Source organism: Bidens hawaiensis, unplaced genomic scaffold, assembly GCF_021521415.1.
Source record: "Bidens hawaiensis isolate Kalapana, Puna unplaced genomic scaffold, B.hawaiensis_p1.1 tig00040024_1, whole genome shotgun sequence".
Lineage (NCBI taxonomy): Eukaryota > Viridiplantae > Streptophyta > Magnoliopsida > Asterales > Asteraceae > Bidens > Bidens hawaiensis.
In genome coordinates this window covers 69252-75936 of record NW_027505641.1, presented here as the reverse complement: position 1 = coordinate 75936, position 6685 = coordinate 69252, and the positions used below count along the sequence as shown (strand labels likewise).

Sequence of the window (6685 nt, the reverse complement as noted above, 5' to 3'; positions counted from 1 at the left end):
AAATAAAGTCTACTAGATATGTGCGGGATTCATTTATGGAATTATCCGAAAACAAAACCGGGTCGGATGAAAGATACAAATATAAGGATTTGAAAACCCGAAATGTTACAGAAATATTGATATATAACTTTATACATTAATAGTATTTGGTAGATATCTGTTTTAAGAGTTACAAAAATTTCTTAGGACATTAAATAAATAAATAAATATAATTAAAGTTTAATCATGTAAAGTTTATCATGCAGTAAGAGCATTCTTAATCTATTTCTCAATCTTTATAATTACACTAAAAACACAATATTTTCTTTCTCATTTTGAATTAAATAATACTTTTTTTTATACTTTTATCATTACATTTTCTCTCTTCTTCACTCACAGCCACTTCAAAAAATATTAAAAATTATAAAGATAAACAGTGTGTTTCTCCAAATTTAACTATAAACAGTAACATTTTTTCTCTCATTGTCTTATGACAACTTTTAATCATCTCTATAAAATAAAGAACCTCCACACATAATTTAAAGAATGGATCGGGAATGTTCAAACATCTAAAAAGGGGTTTCAACGTGTAAACCAATAGTCAAATAAAAAAAATAGTATAATTATGTTAATTTTCTACTGAAGAAACGACGGCGTCTCTCCATGTTATTTCTATAAATTGAACAGCTGCTTGACATGTCAACACACACCTCTTTCACAAATCACAACCATTGCGCTTCAGTTATTAACTTAAAAAAACGTTAATGGCGAACAAGCTTGCTAATGGCGGATCAGACATCCTGAGGGAAGATGAAGAGATATCATCTTCAACGCATCAATTGCCGTTTCTGTCACTGAATCACGTTTCCTTTATCTGCAAATCCCTACCTCGGTCCGTCAAGTTCTACACCCAAGTACTTGGATTCGTTAGTGTCAAACGTCCTTCCTCCTTCGACTTCAAAGGCGCTTGGTGCGTACATTTTTAAATTCAAATGCCGATTTTATACCAATGGCATTTGTAGATTTCTTTAGAACGACATATATATTATAAAAAGCAGACAGGGCCGCATTCAAGAATCATGAAAATTTTTTGCACAGAGGGCGAAAATCTAGGCCTTAAATTAGTTGCGTAATTGAGTTTAAACATTAAAAATACATATTTTTTTTTCAAAAATATAAATTAAAAAAAATAAAAATTCAGTCATATCGGGTGTTGGGCCGGACCACCTTCTCATAGCCGGCCTTGAGTAAGAAACTAGATAGGATGATGCATCAATACACATCGACCCATAAAAATACGGCATAAAATCACAACACGATTTATTTTGAATGCTGAAAATTTGTTGGTGACGTGAAACAGGTTGTTCAACCATGGGATTGGAATCCACTTGCTAGAAATGGAGACAACTCCAGCAAAGAAAACAGTGATCAATCCAAAAGACAACCACATTTCATTCCAATGCACTAACATGGACCTGATTATCAACAAGCTGGAACAATTGGGGATCAAATACGTCACCGCGGTGGTGAAAGAAGGCGGTCTGGAGGTGAACCAGCTCTTCTTCCACGATCCGGACGGTTACATGATCGAAATCTGCAACTGTCATGTTCTCCCTGTGCTACCCATCTCTTCATGCCCTCTCAAATCCATTCCTCAAATTAATCAATCCCAATCAACATTCTATGGTAAGGCCTTTTCTAGTGGGCCGACGCTCCAAGCCACCTCACCATTTTAATCTACGCCAAACCTCATGTTATTATATAAACAAAGATTAAAAAATAATTCTGCTTTTAGTTAAACCATTACGCGTTTTTATGGAAAAAGTTAGTGAAACTCGTCATATCTACATGAAAGTCACTTTATACATATTGATTTGAGATTTGTACAAAATTAGCTAAGTGATTTGGTCAAATGCAGAGAAGAAGAGGTCAAATGCAGTGATGATGGACAACCTGTTGATAGAGATGATTGGGATCTCGTTCTAAGGACGAAGCACATGATCGTACTTTCTTCACCTGCTAATCTATTTATAAGAGTAGGTTTTGGATGTTGTTGTTTTGCTAGAAATCTTTATAAACCAGACCAATATTATTTGGAAGAAGCAGCTATGATATTAAGTCAGTTTGTTTATGTATTGTATACTACAGGAGATTTTTATAAGCAATGATAAACCATTGTGATGTATTCACATATGATAATGATAATAAATCCATAAATTACAATACATTTTTTATAATATTTGGGCGAATTGGATTTTAATAATCCCAATTTAATTCAGTTGACCGCAAATAATCTCAACTTAAATAATAGCTGTCATCTGTCTCAACTTTCACATAATTTGTTTTCTTTGAACCTCTATTAAAAAAACTTAGCGACATTAAGTTTTTTTCAAATTTCAAATTGATGTTTAGGGGTTTCGATCAGAATGAGGATACGAATCGATTGATATAAAACTTGTCTTGAAACGGTGCTCTATACAGATTGATTTTTGTTAATTAAAAGTTTACTCACCGGAATTGAAACATCCTTTAGTCATTTGGATCACCGTTTTAAGGTTAGTTTTACTTAAATCAACTTGTATCCTCATTCTGAACGAAAGCCATAAAACATCAATTTGAAATTTGGAAAAAACTTAACACCGTCAAGTTTTTTTTAGCGGAGGTCCAATAAAAACAAAAGTGTGAAATTAAGTTGGGACCGGTGACATCAATTTTTTAAGTTGAAATTATTATCGGCCAACTGCATTAAGTTAGAATTATTAAAATTCATTTTATCTAATATATATAAAGATGTATATTTATAAGTTTATACATATACATAAATTAATAAAAAAACGTGGATGAGCTAAGTGGCTACTGGGTAGTGGGTACATCTAATAAAAAACAATAAAAATAAGATATACGGTGATGTAGATATATGACATGGTAGTAACAAACCTGACGGAGTAAGAATTAGAAAGTAGTAGAAGTAAAAAGTTATTAAAGTTATTGATTGTTTTAAAATTTAAGTAGTCAAATCTTATCTTAAAATACTAATAAAATATTAAAGCTTAGGTGTCAAGCTCACATTTCATCTAATTCCTAATCTCTTATCTCATTCATTCTAGCTATTCATGGGTCATGGGTCAAAACTATTTTGTCAAATAGGTTATAACATAGTGTGGATTATATTCATTATTGAATCAAGTGTCATTTTCATACCAAAGGTTTGACCAACTACACAATTTTATTACTTTTTTTTCTAAATTTCTTGCAAATCAACACCTGGTGTTTCCAAAATCATGCTATTTTAGTACTTTCGTTAACCCTGTTTGTTTTTTTCCATTAAGTCTATATTCATTATTGAATCAAGTGTCATTTTCATACCAAAGGTTTGACCAACTACACAATTTTAGTACTTTTTTTTCTAAATTTCTTGCAAATCAACACCTGGTGTTTCCAAAATCATGCTATTTTAGTACTTTCGTTAACCCTGTTTGTTTTTTTTCCATTAAGTCTACATTAAGTTAATTCACAATTATTTTGAGAATCACAACTGAAATAACAGACCTTATTTATCTTTATCATTTGACAAAACCCGTGTAATACACGAGTTCAAAAGCTAGTACTAGATAAATAGGTTCCGTGTGGATATTATCATATTCTTGTTTGGGTGGCGGCGCGAGAAGGGGTGGTCCATGGTTTGCGAAAAATATATATATATATACTAGATTTTATCCCCTGTATTACGGAGGTTGTTTTACATTATTCGTTTTTAATATATGTATATATATATATATAGGGTTAAGTTCAAGTAAGAAGTTTGATTTTCCTAAGAAGACTAGGAAGGAGGGTATTTTAGTCTAATAATTTAATATCAAAACCTACTTACTTTAATCTTAAAACCCACTTAAATTAATTTCAAAAACCCACTTACTTAAAACCTAATTACATCTTCACTCATCTCTTACAACCACCACCACTCCACCGCCCACCGCCACCACAACCGTCACCCACCGACACCCCCTAGCCGGAAAAGTCCGAAAAAACACAATGGAAAAATACACTATGAAACAATAATAAAAACACAATAAAAACACAATTGTATGACACAATGTAAATAACACAATGGAAAAAACACAATGAAAAATACAATAACACAATTTTGTAAAACACAATTCGGTAAAACACAATTTGTAAAAAACCCATTAATTTTTTTTAATTTTTATTTTACAATATGGTACTCATATAAAAGATAAAAAGACACTCGTTATTATGGTGAATTTGTTTTTCAATAAAAACGTCATAAAAAAGTTATGGACGTTTGAAAATGATGAGGGAATTTGGCATATGCCTTGCATGTGGAGAGAGAAAGTCAACAAATGTGTTATTCCTTTTATGTCATCCCCTTTCTTTCACACTTGATTTCCACCTAAACTAATCTCAACCCTCCATATTCAAAATCAATAGACAAGATTACTTTTTATCCTTCCTACAAAAAAGTATATTTTCTATTATAACCTAACCATATATATATATATATATATATATATATGGATTTTAATTTTATTTATTATAAGAAAGCTAATAATTAATATACTTGAGGTTTGATGATAAAATGGTTTCACAAATAAATGATATGTTATAATTCGGTTTAAAAGATATCTGGGTTTGGTGATACTCATTATCTATTTATTTTCTTTATTCTAAAATTGTTTCTTAATTATAGATAATATCTTTTTTTAAATAAAATAGGATATTAATTTTTAGTGTATCCCTATTTTATAGAATTTTCATATAAAATGTTTTATGAGATTATTTTTTAATATAATGAGATGTTATAACCCGTTAAAGAGCTATTTGGGTTTGGTGAGACCTTTACCCGTGAATTCGGGTCAAATGCATGAGAAACCTTCATTTACAAATAAAGCAATCTGATGGCTTGAGAAAGTGGTTGTTTTACATTTTTTATTTTTTAATATTTATTTTTTGGATTTTAATTTTCTTTATTGTAAGAAAGTTAATAATATACTTAGGGTTTGATGATGAAAGAGTTTCATAAATAAATGATATGTTATAACCCGTTTAAAAGCTATCTGGATTTTTTGACCCGTGACCCGCTTATGTTTTTTACCATAAAATTGTTTATTAATTATAAGTAATATCTTTTTCTTTTTAATTTGGATATTAAATTTTAGTATATCCCTATTTTATAGGATTTTTACATCAAATAATTGGTAAGATTAATTTTTAATTTAATGAGATATTATAACCCGTTTAAGAGCTATCTGGTTTTGGTAAGACCCATACCTATAAATTTGGGTTAAATCAATGAGAGGCCTCCATTTAAAAATTAAACAATCTAGTGGCTTCCATAAAAGGGGGGAGCAACCACATCGCGACACGTAGTATTTTAGGGTTTTGGTTTATATATATGTGTGTGTGTGTGTGTGGTTAGGTTATAATAGAAAGTATAGTTTTTATAGGAAGGATAAGAAGTAATCTTGTCCATTGATTTTGAACATGAAGGGTTGAGATTAGTTTAGGGGAAATCAAGTGTGAAAGAAAGGGGATGACATAAAATGAATAACACATTTGCTGACTTTTTCTCTCCACATGCAAGGCACATACCAATTCCCCCATCATTTTAAAATGTCCATAACTTTTTTTACGACGTTTTTATTGAAAAACAAGATCACCATAATAACGAGTGTCTTTTTATCTTTTATATGAGTACCATATTGTAATATAAAAATTAAAAAAATATTAGTGGGTTTTTTAGAAATTGCGTTTGACCAAATTGTGTTTTACAAAATTGTGTTATACAATAGTATTTTTCATTGTGTTTTTTTTTTCATTGTGTTTTTTCCATTATATTTTTTACATTGTGTCATACAATTGTGTTTTTTATTGTGTTTTTATCATTGTGTTTTTTTTTTCATAGTGTTTTTTTCCTTGTGTTTTTTATATGGTGTTTTTCATAGTGTTTTCCATTGTGTTTTTCAAACTTTTCCGGCGAGGTGGTGACGGTTGTGGTGGCGGTGGGCGGTGGAGTGGTGGTGGTTGTAGGAGATGAGTGAAGATGTAATTGGGTTTTTGAAATTAATTTAAGTGGGTTTTGAAATTAAAGTGAGTTTTGATATTAAAGTGTTAAACTAAAATACCCTCCTTCCTAACCTTCTTAGGAAAATTAAACTTCTTATTTAAACATAACCCTATATATATATATATATATATATATATATATATATATATATATATATATATATATATATATATATATATATATATATATATATATTAGGGGTGCAAACGAGCCAAGCCCTCGAGATCGGCTCGTTAAAAAGCTTGATCGAGCCGAGCTTAATCGAGCCCGAGCCCAAGCTCAAGCCTAAAAGTAAGCTCGTTTAATAAACGAGCCCGAGCTCGAGCTTCACTTATCGAGCTCGAGCCGGCTCGCGAGCTTAAACGAGCTTGTCATTTATATAATTTTTTAAAATATATATTTAATAATTATTAATTAATATATATAATGTTATGAAAAAATAATTAAAAATAACTAAATAATATATATTATTTTATACATAAATTTATAATAGAAAAAAAATTATATAAAATTATTATAATTATATAAAAAAATAATTGATATATAGTAAACGAGCCGAGCTCAAGCTTGAAAATCTATTCACGAGCCGAGCTCGAGCTTTGAAGATAAAGCTCGAAACAA

The 6685-nt window shown here is 30.1% G+C and overlaps 1 pseudogene across 1 annotated transcript; it reads left to right on the top strand.

Moving 5' to 3' along the window:
• The first annotated feature begins 733 nt into the window (after positions 1–733).
• On the top strand, positions 734–1715 carry LOC143614449 (glyoxylase I 4 pseudogene; annotated as a pseudogene). Its single transcript, XR_013150294.1, has 2 exons — positions 734–949; positions 1340–1715. The product of XR_013150294.1 is annotated as a glyoxylase I 4 pseudogene (transcript).
• Positions 1716–6685: the final 4970 nt, after the last annotated feature.